The sequence below is a fragment of the Schistosoma haematobium genome, chromosome 5 (genome assembly GCF_000699445.3).
Source record: "Schistosoma haematobium chromosome 5, whole genome shotgun sequence".
Lineage (NCBI taxonomy): Eukaryota > Metazoa > Platyhelminthes > Trematoda > Strigeidida > Schistosomatidae > Schistosoma > Schistosoma haematobium.
Genome location: NC_067200.1, coordinates 6,224,815 through 6,249,601, shown reverse-complemented (window position 1 = coordinate 6,249,601; position 24,787 = coordinate 6,224,815). Strand labels below are relative to the sequence as shown.

The window sequence follows — 24,787 nt, the reverse complement described above, 5'->3', positions numbered from 1 at the left end:
GGGACTGAGATAGTACCTCATTGAGGACAATAGTGGATGGTGACTCAATTTTGTGGATTGGCCGAAGTTAGACATTAACACCATTTGATGCAGGCCGAATCAGTTTTCTAGTGGTTAAGCGTTTGCGCGCGAGACTGATAGGTCCTGAGTCCGAATCTCGTATACTGGATCGTGGATGCTCATTGCTCAGGAGTCCCATACTCGGACGAAACGGATGTCCAGTGCTTTCAGGTTTTCCATAGTAATCTAGGCTCACTTGCCTAATCAATTCAACTATAAACAACGATTGTTAAAAATTCAGAAGTACTAAAAACCATTGTTAATCTGATTTGCAACACTTCAGTAATTCATACTCACTTCTTGGATAATGAAATGCGTTGTCATTTGAAGAATCTTCTACTATTTCAGTGCATTTTTTTCCTTTTCTCAATTTTTCTTACATAGTTTATTAGTTGAGATCATGAGTCATTGAAACTAGATCACCATAGAAAACCTGGAAGCATCAGACGACTATTTCATTCTATGATGATACTTCTCATGCTTAATAACAAACTAACACAGATATTCTGTAAAGTTTTTGTTATGTTTTTTGTTAAATGGTTTGTTGATAATATTCCATAGAAGTTGTCCGAAAGTTAGTGTAAATAATTTAATTAAACAATGGAAAAATAAAGTAAGACATTTACAACCGGAAGATATAAGTTACAAAACACTTAATATAGAAAGAGATATCTGTCCTTAAAATAAATCTATTCGGGTTGTAATATAAGATTACTCAATAATAAGTTATTGGGATTCTCTCAGTATTCATAATACAGTATGATTAACAGGATGATTTTGATAGAGTAACATTCAAAAACAAGCATTTCACCTGTTATACTTCACGAAGAAGCATAAGCCACCTACAAGCATTCTCCATCCAATCCTGTCTTGGACAATCTTTTTCAGTTGTTTCCAGTTGTTATTCCTCCTTTTCATGTCTGCTTCCAATTCTCAACACAGTGTGTTCAACGGCCTTCCTCCTTTCCGTTTCCCTTCAGGACTCGAAGTTAAAGCTTACTGAGTGATGTAGTTAGATAATTTCCTAAATGTGTGCCCTATACACTTCCATTGTCTCTTCCTAATTTACTCTTCAGATAGAAGTTGGTTTGTTCTCTCTCATAATAGTATGCGGTTAACAGACATTGAGTATTTTGTGTAGACAATTGTTTATATAAATACTTGTGATATTTTGGTGGTGGTTTTAGTAGTTAGTTTCATTTCCGTACAGTAGAAACGTCTTCATGTTTGTATTGAAGATTGTGAATATGATGTTGGTTGACAGTTGTTTTGAGTTGTATATGTTGTTCAACTGTAAGAATGCGGCCACTGCTTTGCCAACCACTGCCTTTATACCTGCATTAAATCCTACATTTCATTGATGATGCTACACAGATACGTGAAAGTTATCATCTCTTTCAGAGCTTCGCCAACAAGTGAGATTGGGTTAGTGTTTTGTGTATTGCATTTGAGGATCTTGCTTTTTCCCTTTTGTATCTTAAGGCCTACTGATTCAGAGGCTGTTGCTACACCAGTCGTCTTCATCTGAATTCGTTTGTGTGTATGGAATAGAAGGGTTAGGTCATTAGTAATGTTCAAATCTTTTAGTTGATTCTGAGCTGTCCATAGTATTTCGTGCTTCCCCTCAAACGTAGAACCTAAGTAACATCAGTTAAGACAGTGAATATGGATTCTATGTAATGCAAGCAAGATAATGAAATAAATTACTTTTGTAAGATGTACAATAATTTCTTATATATTGGTTAAATTTTAATAACATAAACAACGTAGATGGTCGTAAGTAGTTATCAAGAAACTCTGGTCTTAGGTTTCATGTTAGCTCATACTTATTAACAAGGCGTAGTTTTTATTCTGATGTATTTAAAAGCCCTATGAGATTCGAGCTCGAATCACTCAGTCATACAATCCAAGATGTTAGAACCAAGCTATTCGAGCCGTTATCGAAGATTTCAGCATGGCACCTACGATATCGGATCATTCAGACTAATGTACATATTGCAACTCGAACGATAAAATCCGATCCACATTAAAGGATTAGACAAACGAGATGTTATTCATCATTCAGTGATCAACTGACTATGAGTAACCACTGATTAGTTAGGCAGACATATAGATGGTTATAAAGATAATATATTAGTTTTTGAAATAGTTAAAGACATTTAACCTCAGTATTTTTTTGTAAATGATAAAATTAAATCAAGAGTTTCTGATTGGATGGTTACTTATACTACTACTATGTTTAGTAGCGTTCCAGAATTTTCCGGATACCTAAGGCCATCTGAAATATTATAAAAACCATGGATTTTCTGTACATAAATAAACATTTGGAGTAAAGCGTTTCTTCTATATTTCGCACTTTTTCTCAAATGTTCAGGTTGTTGTATAGATCTAGTCTGGGAGGTTACTAGAAAGGCTAAAGAACTGAATCTAGCGTTCAATTAGAAGCATATTGCATAAGTCAACAGACTAGTTATATTCGTTAAGTGTTTCAACCCGTTAACTTTATAAACTGTGTACATAGATACTACATACTTACTTACTTACGCCTGTTACTCTCAATGGAGCATAGGTTGCTGACCAGCATTCTCCAACACACTCTGTCACGGGCCTTCCTTTCCAGTTCTGTCCGATTTTTCTTCAGTTTTCTCATGTCGGTCTCCGTTTCTCGGCGTAATGTATTCTTTGATCTTTCTCTTTTCCTTTGGCCTTGAGGATTCCATGTGAGGGCTTGCCTTGTGACGCAGTCGGATGCTTTCCTCAACGTGTGTCCTCTCCACTTTCAGTGCTTCTTCATGACTTCTTCCTCCGCTGACATCTTATTTGTTCTCTCCCATAGTAGATTGATGTTGATACTGTCTGGCCAAGGGATCCGAAGTAATTTGAGTAGACAACTGTCAATAAACACCTATATCTACGGGATGGTGTTGCTAACCCTATGCCCAACCCTCCTCCTTTATCCGGGCTTGGGACCGGCAGTAGCCCCCGGAGGGACTCCAGGCGGATTTATACATAGATACTAAATTAACAAATAATTTACTAACTCATTGCTTTGAAATTTATTCACTGACCGAACACTTCAAATGATATACATTTCATTATTATTTTAAGTATCAATTATGAATTGAAATAAATCTTATTGCACTAAAACATTGAAACAATCGTTTTCCGATGTACAAGTAAGAAATGATATCAATCACAACTAATAGCCATGCTAGTAGTAGTAGTAATCAACAATTGTGACAAGATATAAAAATGTATGAGAAATTTAATAATTGAATTCATGAGCCAATCTAAGCTAGACAGCCTTCGAAAATCTGGAAGCAATAGATGACCATGTTGTCCTAGTATAGGACCCCTCAGCAGTGTACATCCTTTATGTGGGGCTCGAACCTAGGACCTTCAGTCTTGCGCACGAACGCTTAACCCCTAAACTATTTCTCACTAGTAACTGGCATCAAGATGGATTTTCTGGAGTTCTAGTGAGAAGTCGTGACCAATGGAGTTTAATCCGTGTCAAATGTGAGACAGTTGTCCACTTCAGACAATGGACCAAGGTTTGCACAAGAGCATGGATCGATTAATGTTTGACCTTAACAATGGTATAGGGGTTAGGCGTCCGAGTGCGAGACTTAGGGTCCTGGGTTTTCACTGGTGGTCTACCTTTAATCAGCTCATGAATTCATTTATTAAAAACTTAATTAATTGAGAAATTTATTGAGCTTTGGAAAACGTTCATTGGAGCGAAATAAAAAGTGAAAACGGAATAAAAAATCCATTCACATGATTTCAGATTATTCTGTCTATAGAACGTGTACACTTGTCAAAGTTAGTATAAATCATTGTTACAGTTTACACATACTCTCAAATTATGGATACGAGAGTTGATGTTATTAGATTTAAAACGTATTGAAAATGATCTTTCTGTCACGATCTGTCTTATATCTCGAAAACCTACTAACTGATAAAGGCCACAATACAGTATATAGTCAACATTCTTAATTCCAACTACAAGCTCCAGAAGAGTCAACTAGCTGCTCCAGAAGGTTTCACCACACTCCATGGCAGGTACGGACACTTATTAAATACTCAACAAATATATGTATAATATGTTTTGTGGAGAGAGTTCTAGTGAAAAGCAGTGACCAGTGAAGTTCGACCGATTCAGTTGTAAGATAGTAACTCATTAATGAAAATGGTGGATGTGTCACTAAATTTCATGGATTAGTTGAAGTTAGACATTAACACAGATGGATGCTGGCTCAGTGGTCTAGTGGCTAAGCGTTCGCGCGCGAGACTGACAGGTCCTGGGTTCGAGTCTCGCGAGGCGGGATCGTGGATGCGCACTGCTGAGGAGTTCCACAATAGTACGAAATGTCCGTATAGTACTTCCAGGTTTTCCACGGTGGCCTAGCTTCAATTGACTCATGATCTCAACTATTGAAATAATCCACTATCCTCACAGTTACAACTTTTTAACTTATTCACATCTATGTAACAGAAAGTTATTGAACATCTACAGAATTGAATTAACTAAACAGCACTTCTGGACTATTTTCACATTTTTTACAATTTCTAAATCGGTAGTTTTTTTTACCTCAAATTCATCTATTAAATGAAACGGAAGTTATCAATTTATTATTTGTAACTTTTAATTTACATTACAGTAAATGGATATTGGCTAGAAGCTGAACTTAGGATGCATTATTCCTTCTACTTGCCCAGCTGGATTAAATAAATCAGTGGATAAAATGTTGGTAGTGGGTTTAGGTCTCAGTGTGAATATCAACGTGTGGATCAAGTTGCATTTAAGTGATGAGTCTATGACTAACCATTTTAAAAAATGAATATATCGAGACGAAAAAAGCTCAGTCAGTCAGCTACGACGTGGGGCTAGGCACAAATATGCATCGGTCCAAGTTGCCATACCGCATTAGCACAGCAAGATGAACACCGGATTCATAAAAGTAGTTAATTCGATGGCGGTAATATAAAAAGAAAGATTGCATATAAGGATATAGTACAGTAAGAAAGAATTAGTGCGTAGAAAGATATGAAGCAATTTTAATCTCATAGTTTAAGGGAAGACAGAAAGTGTATACACCTACGCCATTGTGATCGATTGTGAGCCGTGTCACCAAGAGTCTCCAACCATTGGTTACAATAGTCACACGAACCCCAACTAATTAGTGTGCATCTCCCAACATGGCTCAGACCAGAAGTTAGTGACTTCAAGCACTGATGCCACGACAGTTGTTGCTACATTGACGTGGTGGTCGGGCTGGCCTATCGTGATGAACCAATCGAGCTATAATGGCTAGAACAATCGTTCTTCAAGGTCCTATCATACCAGATAGGTCGGATGGAGAGTGATAAGAATAAAAGCAGTAAATCCGAGGCCCTAGGGCGAAGTCATACTGCTGACTGTATAGAGGTGTGATGGCAGTTAAATGTTTCCTTCAGACAACCAGCATAACACCGATGCTGTCTTGCCACAAGGAAGGGTGAGGTCAGATAAGGTCAACCCTCAAAATGCATATCTTGCCTTATCCTACAGATATCCGTCTCCGGCGGTAAGGTTTGAACAAGTACGGAGCTAACATGAAAATTACTCACAGAAACGTCGTATGTGACTGGCCTGAAGCAGTTGTACCTTAGGCACTGTGGTCACATCCTCACGTCACTAAGACCACCTCTAATCCTATTTCCTTTTCAGGTACCGCCAGAAGAACCCTTCCACGGTGTGGGCAACCGGGAAGCGACAACCACCCTCATACTTCTAACAGCACTCAAGATCCCTGTATTCATAATCAACTTCATTCTTTAATTCCTACTATTTCTCCTACATTAATTTTGAACTCTAAAATTCCTCTTTTGGCTTCCTCCTAAAGTTTCACCATAAAAAAAGCTCAGAATGAACATATATCAATAAATACTATTCAGACATCTGTCCTGAATGTCAACAACGGGATAATTTAAACCTATTCTAATTCCCGTTAACATACTGTTATATTTGTCCCTGTTATTACCTGTTAACTGCTTTAGTGACTTATACTTAGTGTTGAAAGCCCCGAATTCGATGACATGTAGTGAATTTATCTGACCCTCGAAGTAAATCAAAACAAACTATGGACACATCACTTCTTATATGATTGATATACAATCAGATTTGTATAATTTGAACTAAGTAGTATTTAACATAAATAAATAAATAATTTACCGTGTGTACACATATCTACAATACCATACTATTAACCATTTGGAAACAACGGATATAACTAGCTGACTAAATCATTTAATTATTTCTTCACAAACTATACCAAATATGTTGTAAAACAAGTCAGTAGGCAGGCGGAATTTGTATTCATTGTGAGACGTCACGTAGTATTTACATATTAAATATACATAGCATTCAATCTTCCTTTTACATCTTTTGGTTTGTTGTTTATTCTGAACTCCTTTCTGGTCTGGTTTCCACGTTTCATGCCAACGCCGTGCTTTCAATACACTTTGTCTGACAACTGTAGTAACTTTGACGTCACCTTCCAATATACACTACTTAAAGACAATCTTGTGGGTAGCATCCACTACGATATATATATATGGTTTGGTGATCAGACTGAAAAAAACTAAACTGTCATTAGTAACATTCCAAAGTAGTCAATATTAGATGTGATTATACAGTCCACTGGAGGCAGTTCCATTCCCCTAGTGTTATGATAACGATTAATGTATTTGAATTCATTCAACTGAACTATACTTTTTAAATGTGATTACGTGACATGAAGAAAACAAATGTGAGAGATAGAAACTATCAAAAACAGTTGACTGTTTACTACTAAGTTTAGTCAAACATCTAGTTAGTGTGTATGCGACTGAGTGGGTGAGTAAGTGGGCGAGAGAGAGAGAGAGAGAGGAAGATACGATCCGACATACCAAACAGTAATCGCGTGATGCATACACATTTGATTTATGGCAATTTAAGAGTAAATAATAACAATGCGAAAATTTGTAGAGAAGTATATCAAGAATGAATAACTATTTGTTAGTTGTTTGTATAAGAAAATGTAACATAAGGGGATTTATCATTACTGAAAGAGAAGATATATCTCTGTAATGACAGTTTAAAGCCAGTATGCAATTGATACTCGACTAAATTTTTATAAGTAATGTATGTGATTATCTTCACTGATCAATGAATTATCTTTAAGTTCCCATAACTCAAGAATCTATTACCATTAAAAAGATAATGTTATTTGATATAGTGTATAACTGCTGTTATGTCTGAACGGTCGTCTCTGTCGTTTCTCGTGACGTTTCGTTGCTGTTATGTATGTGTCGACTATGTTGGAGTCTGGAGTCGAACTGTTTTTACTTGGTAATTTGAAACTAATGTAATAGGCAAGACATAAAGTAAGAACATGGAAAACTGGTGGTGCAATGTGGATTTATTCATTCTGTCTCTCTCACCAGACAAATCCTGAAATCACACCGTCCTTAAAGGGAAGTACAATCATTTCCATACTGATTTTTAGACACTTAATGGTATCATATACATAACACATTTTACTGTAATATCATACAAACTGGATTGATACAAGAACTGTAATTGTCTCACTGAACGAAATATCACGCATGTTATGTTAAACGAAATTTTCACTGAATCGATAAGAGAAATATTGGCTGAAATTATTTCATCTTTTCATTTCGTCAATATCAATTAACTTAACTAGAGAGATTTTAATCTGAATTCAACCATTTGAAACCTTCGTTTTCATCAGTCAGTCATCATTAACTTAGAGCCCAGTGCAAATATGCATTGGTTCGAGTTGTCGTTACCACATAAATACCACATAAATAAATCAAGTAGTAAATACAATCGAAATTATGTAGTAAAAGTGGTAACGGAGAAGACTGATTACATAGAGTATAGTTAGAAAACTTAAAAATGAGTGCAACATTTTGACCGATTCTGAATCATACTTCCTAAGAACTTCAGTTATTGATTGTGGTTATCTAGTTAAATAACCCTAACCAATTAGTACGCATCTATAAAGGTGGATCAATTCAACAGTCAATCGCTGACTACATCGACTAATACCACGTCTTGGTATGGTCTTCATTAACCTTTTTCCAACTTACCAGTTGACATTGCTCTCCTTGATAGGCGATGGCCAACGTAAATGACAAGTGTCCATGACACTTCAGTTGATAAAAATTTCGAACTTCATTAACCTATTCACCTTCGTTGACACATAATCTAAGCCTAACATCAACATTGCCCATTTGGTTGTTCCGATTTATGCGGACAATACTTTTAAGATATCAGTGATCAATAAACATCCCCTATAATAATAAAAGGAAACATTGAGGTATGGTATAATGTGAAACAAATGACATTGATGACGGAGAGAACTACAGTCAAAAGATTATCAGTAATAACTGTGTATATATGTCTGTGCAATAACAGATGTGCGATAATTTTGAGATAGAATTAAAAAATATAAGGGTTTCGGTTAGGCAGTAATTCAATGAGGTTCAGAAGCAGAATTATGGAGGAGGAATTATCGAGCTACCCATCTTATCCATTTCTGATTTTAGTAATCTTATGTAAATACTTCACAACTTCTAAAATTACCACACAATCTATCTTAAATATTTCTGGACCACACACAATTATTACCTCACCTAACCCCCTATGTTTTTGAATTCTATCTCCAAATTAACTGACATCTTATCTTGCACAGCCATATATATACAGTTATTATTGATAATCCTTTTCATTGTAGTTCTCTCCGTCATGAATGTCAATCGGTTCAAATCATATCATACCTCATTCTTACCTTTTAATATATACGCGGTTGTAAGAAGCTAGTAAGAAACCAAGAAATATCTGGAGATATGCATGACAAACTTATTTTGTAAATAGTTTTTGATATTACTTGCATTTATTTTGTTAATTTTTACAGTCTGTACATTTACCACAAAATGATTGTACATGTTGTTGAAGTGTATGATCTTGAACACACATTCTTCCGTTGTGTTACACGCATAGCATGACACACGCTGTTAACTGTTAGCAAATGCACTATTATATACACACCTTTTGTTCTCTATTGCTCGTAGTTGTGATAATTGAACTCTAAACCATCTACTGTCAACATTTATAGACTTCAGCCATATTCACATTATATTCTACGTTAGGCTATATCACTGGAAGCACAACAATCTTTTTGGAATCATTAATTATCTATAATTGTGGATTTTGATACCAAACGCAATCTGAACACGCACAAGCCAGATGATTCAAGTAACGTCCATAAATTTTTAATTGTGTTTATAACGTTTAACTAATATATTATAACATTACTGTTTGTACGCAATAGCTTTATTACTATTTTTGAGTTCATATATTGTTTAGTCCACCACAAATATAATGAATTCATATTATTCTGTCTCAGTTGTTGTCCTAGGTTTATTCAAATCCATGAAAGGAACCAGCTGCTTGAAACATCTATCACCTTGTACATATCTTCTACTATGTCTCACAGTTATGATATTATACGGAAAATCTGAGATTGTGTGACAACAAACTTCTTATAAGCAAAGGTGGATAGTGGCTAGCAGTGGAATCCAGAACGCGCGTTTCGTCCTGTTTGTGACTCGTCAGCTGGATATAACTGCATCTCAAAGTTGATGTTCACTCTGGGATTGATCAATTTCAGTCCTAATGCATGAATGGGAAGATTCAAGTGAATTAAACTTATAAGTTTACATTACTCATCATAAAAATAACTTATCAATACCCAGAAGGAAAAAACGTCCCTTCCGTCTTCTAAATAGTCAGCTAGAAGTTTTTGCAAAAATTTAGTTTACTATCACTATATACACGAAATTTCAAGTGAGCTTTTCTTTCATCCGTAGCAAAATGACCTACAGAGTTATTCTCAGAATTGTATTTACATAGAGAATAATAATTCTTCTAAGAAAATATAAAGTTGAGTTATCTTTCCGTCTAATTATAATACGAAGTCTATATATATATATATATATATATATATATATATATATATATATATATATATATATATATATATATATATATATATATATATATATATATATATATATATATATATATATATATATATATATATATATGGTCATCGGAAGGACGAATAGATAAGTGGATGGATAACAGTATGTATTATTCGAGAACGATTATATATGTAATAATTAACCAATCAAATCAAAGCAAAATAATGACACGAATTTGATTGGCTAATCTTTTTTTAAAAATGTATATAAGAAAATAATTATAAATGAAATATATTAATTACACGATTACACGATTTACGTATAGAAATATTCAATTAAGAAACTAATTCTTATGCTTCTCAGTAAATATTAATATTCTGAAATTTCTACAACTGAGTACAATCTCTCGAAGAACAAAAGTAAGTTCATTTTGCATTGTTTATTTGAATCTTCCCACTGATGTTTAGAAATGTATTTGATTAGTCACTTATTGGCATATGTGCATCCTATGCAGAATGTCTCGATATTCTCTTAGTTCACAAGCATTGTAAATAGAGATGGATGGTGGCTAGTAGTGGGATCGAGGACGCAAGTTTCGTCCTATTTGGGATTCGTCAGATGGATAGTCCTGCATACCAGGGTTGATGTTTACTCCATGTTCACTTTAGGAATCAAACCCAGTATCGTCTGCTCCAAACGTAATCACATTATCCACTTAACAGTTGGATCTTAATAACTATTTGCTTGTGCAATAGGGTGGATTTTAAATTCATTTGCTATTGTTTGCTTGAATCTTCCAATCGTTGTTTAAGACTGAAAGTAATCAGTCTCTCATTGGCATATGTGCATCCTGGGCGGATTATTATCAATTTTAGAAACATACGAATGACAGTTATTTATACAATGAGTAATGCCTTTTTAAATATTAAAACTATACGGTGGTGTTTTTAAATTATCTCCACGAGTCATTTGATTTTTTTACATTGAAATAAACTAATTACTGATTTATGACGATTGTTAGACAATGTAGAATCATTGATGCAATACAGTTGAATATAATAGGAACAAAAACAACCCAAGTTTTCCTTTGATACTTGTTCATAGGGTGAATGTGTTCTTTTGTTGAAGTAGTTGACACTGCTTGCTAGCTAAATGAATAGACTGAGAATTAGATGATTGAATTCTATTAATAGTGAACAGTAGATAATATAATATCAGTTGTTGCCAAGTGAATATGTTTTTAGTTCAGTGATTAAAGCTTTCTTCTTTGAAGCAGTAAATTGTAATTTTGGATAATTGAGTAGTTGTGCATACACTCATAATTAGAGTATAACTGGGAACCGAGTACACAATTCCATGTTAGATAATGAGTTAACCTTGCTAATAATAGTTACTAGTAGCTAATCGATCCATATGTATATATAATACCCCACAAATCTAAAAATGGTTATAATTATTAATTTCCAATATTATTTAAGTGGAGTGTCATGCTTATGATAATGTTGTTTTGTTCTTAGACATCCTGTAAAACTGTAGAGATTAACCACGCTTTACGACGTAAGAATATTCTCCCATTCAATACATTAGATCTTATTATAAGTTAAGTGAATTTTAGTTATTATCCTTAAATTCAATATTATGCTATTTAACATGTTCATTACAAGATATTAAGACATTGAACTAATAATCCACATTGCGATCTTGTTTTCCATAAATTGAATGTAAGGTATCCGTTACACATCGTTTACTTGCTTACGCCTATTACCCTTTTGGAGAAGCACAGGTCACCCACAAACATTTTCCACTGACCTCTATCCTGTGCAAACCTTTCCAGTTGTTTCCAGTTATTATTCATCCTTTTCATGCCTGCTTCCAATTTCCAACGCAGTATGTTTTTTGGTTCCTCTCTTTTTTGTTATCCTTCATGGTTCCGTCTTACATCCATTCTGACCACAAGTTCCAAACATTGTATTATTGTTCATTTTCGAACGATGATTGTTCATAGAGGATTATAGTATCGACCTTTCGATATATATTTTGAGAGTTTTGTATCATGGTCTAACATTGGTCAGATAACTACTGAAAACCATGAAGTGTTTGACAGATTTTTTCACTCTAGTATGAAACTCCTTAGTATTACGCATCCACAATTCCACTAAGGATTAAATCCAAGGAATTAACCTTCGTCCCGAATGCATCACTTTCCGATTACTGAATTACTATCCAATATTTCTTCTTACTGATTACATTTCATTAAATATGAATCTAACTTCCTCTCAGTATTGTTATTTAAACTTGAAGAAATACCAAAAACATGTTCCTTAATGTGAAAAATGAAATGTTGTTCTGTTTTGCTCTGTTTTGCTCTACTTAACTGAACTTTGAAGAACATTTAGATAAACTGATATATAAAAATTATATTAAAAAGTAGTTTCATCGAATGAAATGTAGTTAATTCCAACGTTACACTGAACAAAGTTATTTGAGATTCTTCTATGTAATATTTATTACAATAGTTAGGATCATGAGTCAATTGAAACTAGACCACTATGGAAAACCTAGAAGCACTGAACGGCCGATTCGTTCTAGTGTGTGACTCCCCAGCATTGCGCATCCTTGATCCCGCCTCGCAAGACTCGAACCCAGAACCTATCTATTTCGCGCGCAATGTGTCCCACATAAGACAAAACGGCCTCCGGTGCTTCCAGGTTTTTCATGGTGGCCTATTTTTAACTTACGTATGATCCCAACTATTGAAATTATTATAATACCCACAAAAACCCCTACTGATATTAATATTTATCCCTTTTGATTATTATCCTAAAGAAGTTTAAATAAGCTTATTGAGTGAAATGTTAAAGTCAGTTAGATCTCATTACATTTTTCTAGTAAGTATCCTGTTAGAAATTATTTTATTTACAAGTTATCAGAATAATATTGAAGTAAAAAGATCTCTTAAATGAATAATGTGATTTCCAATGACAACTGAAACTGACAATTATAAACTAAACTAAGATGATTGTTCGAGGTAGTCGATAGAAAACTTTGAACCTAGGTTTCATGATATTTGGCATTCGTTAGCAAGGTGTACATGTAATCCTGAGGGAACTGATAATCCCTGACGGAGTTAATAACGTGTTACCCAGTTTCACAGTCAGAGACGTTACCACTGAGTTATCCGAGTCATTACTAACCTCCTGTAGGGTTCGGATGTACTTACAATTGATTGATTACCGGTTGATAATCAATGTCATGCGTGGCAGGCTCTTTTCAGTGCAGATTGAATTCTATTGACCAAGTTACAATGTGACCACTAGTGTAGGTGACTCTACCTTGTGTTCACTACATTGAGATAAGATGGTAGTTAGTCGACAAGATTTGATCTGTACTAAGAAGGACCTGATATATATGACATTGATCACCACCCAGTGATCAACCAATTATTATAAACTAAACTATGTTTCACAATAAATATTTGCTGATATATACCTTGACAAATTAACTGACCTCAATAATAATTATCATTTAAAGTACTCTATTAACAAATTAATGAAAACAAGAAAGAATATATTTTATTCAATCAATCTTTCCCACTTAACTCAATATATTCCACATTTAAGGTTAATGACATGGCGTTATGTGGATTCTGTAAACATATATGATTGAGTATTTAGGAAGCTATATATATATATCAATAGCCGGGAATATCACACACTACCAGACTTCTCTTTGTGATCATTAAGTTCAAGGTAATATAAGTAATGAATTACATATTTATCATTGAGTTTAGAATTCCGATTGTATACGTTAAATAATCACATATTTAATTAGAAATCATCCGAAATACCTACTTTAATCAATAATCTCCATTCTCATCTCACGATTTATGATTTCTAATTGAGACGACCATGGAAACTATTGATTAAAGTAGATATTTCGGGTGGTGATGATGATATGCAGAACTGAAATTAATTTCTTTTAACATTTGAATAGGGTATAGAGTATCATTTTAAAAAACAACTCATAAACCAATAAAGAATTCTCTATATCATTCTATCCACATATAACATGTTATAAACTACTCTTCACTACCTTATATACTACTCATTACGAATATCAATCTTGTTTTGGTATATCTGTAAATACAAGATACTTGTCTAAGTCCATTAAAGAAGTGTTTCTTAGATTGCTTGTCATTTCAACCATGATAACATTCGAATAAATAAACAATACACATTGTTAGACCACCATGGAAAACCTGGAAGCACTGGACGACCGTTTCGTTCGAGTATGGGACTCCTCAGCAGCGCGCATCCACGACCTCGCCCCCTGTGAGATTCGAATCCAGAATCACTAAACCACTGAGCCAGCTGGCATCCAACGGTGTTAATGTCTAACTTCAACCAATCCACGAAGTTGCACCACCGTACACCATTGTCTTCAGTGAGTTGATATCTCACAACCGATCTGGTTGAACTCCACGGGTAAAGGCTTGTCACTAGTACTCCAGGAGTATCTCTTGAAGTCAGTCACTAGTGAGCAGATGATTATTATCAATAGGGGTTTTGCGAAGATTTTGGAAATTTCACTGGTTGAAATCATGAGTTAATTGAAGCTAGACCACCGTGGATGCGCACTGCTGAGGAGTTTCATACTAGGACGAAACGGCCATTCAGTGTTTTCAGGTTTTCCATGGTGGTCTAGTTTCAATTGACTCATGAACTCAACTACTGAAATTTCTAGAATCTCCACAAAACTCCTTCTGATAATATACATTGTTAACAATTATTAAACTATAACGAATTACTTCAATTAATGAACCGTAATATGTTTTATCTTTGATGAAAACGAGTAAGTTACAAATTTTTCTTTATTAAATGTTACGTAATTACTGGGTAATAAATTAAAACAAAATATTTCACTTGTTTTTTATAACAATAGTTATATGTATAAATATCAGACTGATGAAATTTCTTAGGTTAAAGGGTAATTTTAAAACTATCGGATAGAAATGTAGTTATGGAAGTAATTTGAAAAAGTACAGATATATGTGTGTGTGAGAGAGTGAGAGAGAAAAAAACTCAATTTACTAAGCTCAATGTTTATGAATAATTTCAAATCGGATTGATCTGTGAAAACCATGAGTTATCGAGAACGTTGAATTATGTTGTATGCTGCTTATGTCTGTCGATATAAGTAGTATGTAACACGAATAGGAAGTGAAAAACCTGGCAGCAGGTGGTTAGGAAGGTCGGCTTGAAGAAAGCAAAAACGGAATTAGAAAGAAATTGTGAATCGAAAGAATCATACAGAATATGAAGTACAAATGATGGAAATTTTCAAATGAAGTATTCAGTGTATGATTCTCGTATCTTACCAAGATACTCTATAATGTCGTATGAAAAGTGTGATTGGTTAGAATCAATAGTCGACCATTTCGTCCTCGTGTAGAACTCCTCAGAAGCGCACATTCACGATCTCGCACATGGGATTTGAACCCATCATCACCCTATTTGAAAGTCCTCTTTTGTAAGAAACACTAATATTCCAAACTCTGTTGAATTGTATGTTATATTTAGAAGGACAATCAGTTATTGATCACAAGACTAACATGATTGTATATTTCGATATAAATCGAGGTTGAATAGATGTGCATAAACATCTTCCTTACTCTTGAAAAATTGGAAAATATCAGTCTCATTGATAGTGATTTTTCCTTCCAAAAAATATATCTTTTGCCTCTTGCCATTCAGAGTTGACTCAAATAGTTTTATGTTTAAAACAAAGATTTAAATCGACCATCAGTTGAAATTGTGCACAGTTCAACTCATGTATATCAAAAGCAAAGGTTTTTGCTTTCCTCGAAAACTAAAAATGCCTGTGATTCAATGTGTCACTTCACACTACATCTATCGAACTTCATGTATGTGTGAACATACCTATACAAAGTAATGATCATTCAACGTATGTCTCAGGGACTACATTAACAAATAAATTTCAACTGTCAAATCACAGAATAAGATAAATAAACATTTTCCTCTATTGTTAAATATTAGATTGAGACGAACCAAAGAATTGATATCATATAAGCCTTCCTAATGTTTTACAAATGTCCAGAGGCGTATACTGAGGTTTATTGAATTTTTAATCACCAAGGTTTCAAATCCTTTTTTTTATATATTTATTCGAAAGCAGTTTACTTTCATATTAAGCCTGCTATAGTAACATTCAGTTATTATCTGGTCTACTATGATTCGTATTGTTTTCTTTACTGCCTAAATTTCCCCTTACATTCCATTTTATTTAATTGACCTTTTTATTTTATATATATATATATATATGAATACCTTAAAAAGTATAGGTGTGACCAGATTGTTTTTCAAATTATAATACGTTAATATGTATCGACATAGTTTCAATAAAATTCATCTTCCTCCCCCCACCCACTATATTGATTAAATCCCCCCTCCTCCTCAACACTAGTAACATTATACTATTATCTATTGTTTAGATTCAATTAAAATAATCTCTATGACTTATCAAAATAAAACTTGATATATATGGTTAACATTTTTTTTCTAAAAAAAAAAGAAGAAACATTTATAATGTTCTTTTTTTTGCTTTTTAAACCTTGTATCTACCTTACTAGTCTTCATAAAATAAAAATAATAAAGTGACCTATGTTACTATTCTCTTATTACATTTGTATCCTTGATTATATATAAATATATGTATATGATTATTTAAATAGGTTAATTGTTTTTTAATATAAACTTGAATTAATTTGAAACATAATGATAATATTACTAATAATATTCAGTAGTAGTAGTAGTAGTAATAATTTATAATTCATTAGATTGTTCACAATGTTCTCTAAACTTGACCGATAAGATATTAGTAAACATTTCTTTTCAGCTTTAATAAATAAGTGAAGAATAGGGCACCATTATTATTATTATTATTGTTATTGTTCCCTTTCTATTTTTTTTAACCAAAATTATTATCACCCTTAACTTCTTTCTTTTTTTAAATTTTTTTTAAAAATTATTTTCTATTTTAATGATTCATGAAATGAATCGAATAGAGAAAAAAATAATAAAAGAAAACAGAAGAAAACGAGAACTTAGAAGGAAAAAAAGAGAAAAAAAGAGAAGAAAGTGATAATAAGAGAAATTATTTTATTTATAAGGTGAAAAATTAAAATAATAAATATTTTATTTAATTGGTTGCTAATGTGATCTATTAATGATAAGTAATATTATGAATGGGATATGTTTATATATAAAGCGAGTGAGGGGGGAGAGAGAGGAAGGGGGACGAATTATTATATAATGGGAATAATATTGTAATATTTTGCTTAAATGATATAAAGTGGTTTATTTAAAATCTGAAATTGATATTTTATCATATTTGTTATATCTTAAATGAAAAATAAATGAGTGATGACTGTTAGGGATTACTTATGGACTATTATATATATATATATATATATATATATATATATACTTACTTACTGACTTACGCCTGTTACTCCATACGCCATGGGCCGCTGACCAGCATTCTCCAACCCACTCTGTCCTGGGTCTTCCTTTCCAGTTCTATCCAATTTTTCTTCATTTTTCCCATGTCTATCTCCATTTCCCGGCGTAATGTATTCTTTGGTCTTCCGCGCCTCCTTTGGCCTTGAGGATTCCATATGAGGGCTTGTCTTGTGACGCAGTTCGATGCTTTCCTCAATGTGTGCCCTATCCACTTTCAACGCTTCTTCCTAATTTCGTCCTCCTCTGGGATCTGGTTTGCTCTTTTCCACAGTTGGTTATTGCTAATAGTGTCCGGCCAACGAATCCGTAGTATTTTGTATACATAGCTGTTAATAAACAATGTATCTTCTGGATGATGGCTTTTGCAGTTCTCCAAGTTTCCGCCCCATACAGTAGAACTGTCTTGACATTTGTATTGAAAATCCTGACCTTGGTGCTGGTTGACAGTTGCAATATATATATATTCATAATATAAAACTATAATGTATTTTAATTTTGCTTGGTAATATTTTTACTTGTATCTTCGCATTGTTGTATAGGACTGTAATCGATCAGTTTCTTGTTGTTATATCTGTATCCTGTGAGGACTGTGTCAGAAGTTTTAAACCTTTACCCTATTGTACAAGCAGATAGTTATCAGGACTCAGTAGTTAAGTAGATAACGTGATGACGTTTAAAGCGAACAGTACTAGGTTTGAGTTCTAGAGTGAATATCAACTCTGAGATGTAGGTACATACATCTGACGAGATCCAGATAGGACACTGGATCATTGAATTCCACTGTTAGCCACTATCCATCTTTGTTTATTAAGTACCTAGATTATACGTGTATTCAAATTCCTTTTTTTATGAACTTCCATTTGACCTATTAGCTATTACGATACGATTTACTATTCTTATATTGTTCCCAATTTATTACTTACACTTTCTTACACTCATAATCATCTTTAGGCTTGATCCTGTATATTTGTTATTTTCTATTTTACGATGTAATGTGGTCTGGTTTGCTTGTGTATAAACTCAATATTTCTGAAATACATCATTCATGCAGTGGTAACTGAGATTGTGTTCTGGACTAAAGCGAACAAGGCTAGGCGAGAAATTACTATACAGAGGACCAACAAAGACTCAAAGTTGACTCTAGGCTATTGGGACTGTTTAATACGTCATCGGTTTGGCATAGTGCCAAGGTCACATAAGTCGGTGTTCCAACTGGCGATTTTGTTTTGTGCTAATTGACTGAGCAAAAGAACTTAACAAAAAGATTAAAATAGTAAAAAAATATAGTTTCTTTCAATTGGCTTTTTTTTATCACAACTCTACTCAACGATAGTTGATTACTTATAATAATGATAAAATTCATACTAATTAAACGGATGTACTATTCAGTTGTAAAGGTTTAAATCTGCCCGTTTTTTAGTGTTATGGATTGAAAATGACCAGTCTTTTTCGGTGTATATCTACACTGTAAATGGGTTATGTTGTTATTACCATCACTCACAAACATTTCTAAGTGAGGTTAGATAGTGAATAGTAATGTGTTCAATGATAATATAATAAAGGATAACAAATTGAAAGATGGTTACAAGATTGAAACGCCAATGTAAATCATTAGATGACAAGTTAGTAATTTGAAGGTTAAGCACTCACTATGAAACTTCAAGACTTTAAGTTCTTTCGAATCCCAGTGACTTAGTAGAAATTTACTACTGAAGGGATTCATACTGCAATGAAATAGATATTTAGTGTTTATTGATTTTCAGTTATTATCTATTTAAGGAAAATTCACCATTTAAAACTGCTTAATCAAATTACCAACAGGAAATTAAGAAGATAATTGAAAGATGAAATGAATGAAGTGAATTATATATAAAGGTATTAATGACTTAATGAAAACAATACACTAATGAGAATCGATACATTACGTAATATATAATACAAAAGAATTGACAAATTTTCGATAAGAAGACACATATTAATAATGACAGGTAAGTAAGAATGAGAAAAATGTTACATTTAGGCAGTAACAAAAACAGGAAAGACATTTTTGCATAGTAACAAAAAAGATAACACATTGATAAAAGATATTATATTATAAACCTATTGAAATCCATTCGATTGTTTATTGTTAAGGTTGATTGATCAATGATGAATATGTTTTGTTATTATGAATAGAAATATCAGACTTTTTGAGTTTCAGTAAGAGTTTAAGATGATTTTTGATCATGAAACAATTAAGGTTCTGTTAATATGAACGTAAAACAAGAAAAAAAAGAGAATTCGAATAGACTAGGTATCTGTCATATAAAAACACTTTAATGTTAATCATTCACATGGTAATATGAGATAGAGAAGATGGGAGATTCAAAATGATTTTATATTCTAAACAACAGCTGGAACAACTATGTTGATTATATAATAACACCTTGTACGATTGCTTTTCTCTAAAGCTAATAACGAATAGATAATAATTAACAACCAGGTAACCTGAACTTTTCTAAGAATTAAAATAAATGCAATTGACTTTAGTTAAATTGGAAAAAACATATCAGTAATTCATTGAAGGAAGAAGAATGATATAAGATTTTCACTTACATTCTGCTTGAATTTTTACAATTGCTACCTTGACGTGGTGGTCGGGCTGGCCTATTGTGATGAACCAATCGAGCTATAATGGCTGGAACAATCGTTCCTCAAGGTCTTATCATGCCAGGCAGGTCAGTTTAAGAGCGGTAAGACTAAAAGCAGTAAATCCAAGGTCCGAGGGTGATGTCGTACTGCTACTGTACAGATATGTGACGGCAGTAAGGTGTTTTGTTCAGACAACTAGCCTAACAACGATGCTGTCTTGCCACAAGGAAGGTTGGAGTTAGATAAGGTCAACCGAAAAATGCACATCTCGCCTTATCCCACGGATATCCGTCTCCGGCGGTAAAGTTTCAACAAGTACGGAGCTAACGCGAAAATTACTCACAAAAAGGTCGTGTGTAACCGACCTCAAGCAGTTGCCCCTTGTGCACTGCAGTCATGCTCTCAGGTCACAAGGACCATCTCTAATGTAATTTCCTCTTTAGATACCTCCAGAAGAACCCTTCCACAGTATGGGCAACCAGGAAGTGGTTACCGCCCTCATACCTCTAACAGCACTCAAGACCACTGTATTCATATTCTACCTCCTTCTGCAGTGTAACCCACTTCTTCAGAGAATAAATAAACAAATGAAAATAACCCGAGTTTAAATAGTAGAAAGAAACAAACCAAGAATATTTAGTGAGATCAATAAAAAACACAAGTTTGATCAAGTCAATGTTATGTCATTTCGGACAAAGTGATTTGTACAAGACATATTTCTGTATTTGTGTTTGTATATATATGTTGAAGGATGAAAAAATGTGGAAGGATCAAGTTGAATTTGTATATACGATGATGATATGAGATGTGAATTGAATTAAATATGTCTCATAAAAATCACCTTGAGCGAAACGATATGACATTGATTTGGTTAGATCTGTTCTTAAGTACTATTTTTAAACTTGGGTTGATTTAATTTGTTTGATTATTTTCTGAAGAAGTTGTTTACGGTGGATGACGAAACGCTAGAACATTTAAGAATTTTTTTACTTATAAGAATGTTACAAAATATAATGCTTAATTTATTTGAATTTATCAAGTCAAACCTTGATAGTGATATCTACAAACTAGAGTGCACTTATTATGAATATTTATTCGTAGTATGTACATTTGTATGTTAGCATAGTACAAGACTAACAGATTTAACATTTCTATAAACAGAAGTTGATTCAAAATATTTTAAAAGACTAAAGATTTTACTTACGCCTGTTACCTTTCATGTTGAAGTATAGGTTGCCCACTAGAATTCCCCGAAAAGTTCTATCTTTTCCAGTTGTTTCTAGTTGCTATTCATTTCTTTGATGTCTGATACAAGTCCCGACGTAGTGTGTTATTTGATCTACCTCTTCTCCTTTCACTTAGAAGATTACATTTTATAGCTTGGATTGTGATACAGTTTGATAATTTCCTCAATGCATGTCTTACACACCTCCATTGACTTTTCTTGATTTCCTCTTCAGCTCGAAGTTAGTTTGTTGAATGACACAGTAGTTCATTGCCAACGGTGTTCCGACAACGGATATGGAATGTCTTGAGTAGACAATTGTTTATAAATACTTGTACCGTTTTAATAATGAATATAATAGTTCTGTAAATTTTGGCTCGTAGAACGTAATCGCCCTGACGTTCGTATTGAGTACTCATACTTTGAGGTTATCTGACAGTTGTTTTGATTTGCATATGTTTTTTAATCTTAGGAATGTAATATTTACTTGACCAATCCTTGCGTTCCTATCTGCATCCGATCCTCCTCGTTCATCGATGATGCTTCTGAGGTACGTGAAACTTTCCACCTCTCCCAACTTTTCTCAATCAAGTGTAGTTGAGTCGGTGACCATTAGGTTTCATTTTAGGACCTTGCTTTTTCTATTAAGTATGTTGAGGTCTGTTGCCTCTATACTAGCTGTCTTCACCTGTATTTGTTGCTGTATACTACATATTAAATGAAGTGTACACATGGTCTGTTTTACTATTGAGATTAATGGTGTAGAAGTAATTTTTACATCATTAAACGTGACAAACTCTTCAAGTTTTTAAAATTTTAAAGTAACAGCCCTTTAGCTAATCTCCAGCAAGGATTCTTAAAGAATTCCCACCCATAAACTCATACGTTGCTAAATTATGACCTGTCAGGTACTTTGAGATTTATTATTATTATTCGATTTACATACAAACATATCCAACCATCGATACTATTGAGAATACCAAAAGCTGATTAAGAAGAAGAACACAAAATTTACAACACGTTGGTATATAATTCATTTATTCTTCCTATTCAAAGAAAGAGACAGAAGTTGGGAACTGAACTAGGTATATAATTGGCTTACTCCAATAGTGTATCTCCTCCAGCTTTCGTAATATCAAGATGAAAGCCATTTCTTGAGATAATCTTATTAGTCTCGTAACGATTACAATATAGTGGTAGGATAAAGAAGTAAAAAAAATGTGTTCAGGTGTGTTTATTGGTCGTTTTAAATTAAGACAAAATTTAATTGTGAATAAAGTAAAACTACTAATTAGTAATATATTGAGAAACGTTTGCTTTTTAAAGCATAATGACATCATTTCATGAATTAAGTGTGTAATTCATTGTGTAAGCGCAGGTCTATGTATCCAACTTTGAGCCTCATCATTTATATAAAACCCACGATACTGTCTTAACCAAAGTATAAATAGTGAGATTTAAATATGCTGCTTACTATTACAAAACTAACTGATTTACTTTCCAAGTCATCATTGTAGGCTTCCGATAAGTAGTTGATTTGTACTAAGATCAATGCCACATCATACCGAGTGATGATGTATAATTTTCGTCAAGATAACTGTTATCATTTCAAACCTGATAACCATGGGTTTGAATTTTCTGGTTAGCGTTTTTTTAGTGAGTTAGTCTTCTATGGGATGGGGTCGCTAACCCCGTGCCCAACCCTCCTCCTTTATCCAGGCTTGTGACCGGTAGTAGACCCCGGAGGGACTCCAGGCGGAGTGGCCGAGTGGTCCATAGGTTTGAATATCTTGATAATAATATCTGATACTATGAAACAGAATAACGAAGATTTGAATTCCACAGAGATTATTGGTTTTTCAAAATGTTTTCAGATACAAGACTCAAGTCCAAGATTTCCGGGAAAGAAAGTACTTTTAACCAACTATCTATTATTAAAATATAATACATTTGATATTGATTTACTTAAACCATTTTTTCAAATTTTACCTTAATCAATTAAATTAAATTAACATTAATAAATTGTGAGTCAAGTGAAGCTAGACCACCATGAAAACCTGGTCCTGGGTTCGAATCCCGCGGGATGGGGTCGTGGCGGAGCACTGCTGAGGAGTCCCATAATAGAACAAAACGGCCGTCCAGTGCTTCCAGGTTGTCCATGGTGGTCTAGCTTCAATTGACTCATGATCTCAACTGTCGAAATTACTACAATCTTCACAAAACTCCTTCTGAAATTAATGAATTAGACAAACAAGATATTGATTACTAATAGGTAATCAATAAATGTAAATACTTATTTCTATTTGATTAATTAATTTATTGATTTTACAAAATTATATACTTAAATTATTGATTAATTCATATTAATTACTGATAGTTCAATCCAATCAAATTTATTTATTGATCGAATTAGTTAAAATGATAATATGATTATCAGAAAGGGGTGTTGTGGAGAGTTCAGTAATTTTATTGGTTGAATTCATGAGTCAGTTAAAGCAAAACCACCATGGAAAACCTGGGAGCACTAGACAGCGGTTCCATCCTAGTGTCGGAAATGTCAGCATTACGCATACTGCGGGACTCTAACCCAGGACCTGTCGGTCTTGCACGTGAAATCTTAACCTCTAAACCACTGAGCCGGCCGGCATCCGAGTGTGTTAATCTCTAGCTTCAACTAATCCATGAAATTGAGCAACACATCCACCATTGTCTTCAGTGAGTTACTATCTTACAACAGATCTGGTTGAACTCCACAGGTCACTGCATCTCAATAGAACTCTAGGAAATACCTCTTGAAGCTAGTCACTAGAGAGCACATTAGCATTTGTGAATAAAATAAATTATCATTTAATAATCTTATTTTGTTTATTAAATCAAATTATCCTAGTTTTGTTTCACTGAACAAGTAACAAATGGAAGTTTATTTTAAACTTATAACAAACAGTTATAATTAATGGAACTTCTCGACAAATTATAACATTGTAGGGTTGGATAGAGTGAGTAGTAAAGAGAAGTTCAGGATGTATGTTACATTGTATTTTTTAATTCGTTAACAAAACTACAAAGTACAGATTTATGTTCTCGACTATTGAAATTCAATAATGATTGAGGATAGTTTCTTGTGTGTGTGTGTGTATGTGATTCATTTATTAAAAATGAAAGAATTTAGTAACTGAAAGATTAATGGGTTTTTTATTGAGAGTATAGATAAACCTTTTTTGGATTCGTTGCCAAGCAAATGGTTATCAGGACTCAGTAGTTTAGTAGATAACGCGATGGCGTTTGGAGCGAATGT

At 33.5% G+C, this 24,787-nt stretch overlaps 1 protein-coding gene across 1 annotated transcript in view; it reads left to right on the top strand.

Annotated features, from left to right (window-relative positions):
* Window positions 1-10,388: 10,388 nt before the first annotated feature.
* MS3_00009042 (uncharacterized protein) overlaps window positions 10,389-24,787 on the top strand; it is a 36,877-nt gene continuing 22,478 nt past the window's right edge. Inside the window, exon 1 of the mRNA XM_051217375.1 lies at window positions 10,389-10,514. The gene's annotated coding sequence lies outside the window, so the exon portion shown is untranslated. The remainder of the gene's footprint in view (window positions 10,515-24,787) is intronic.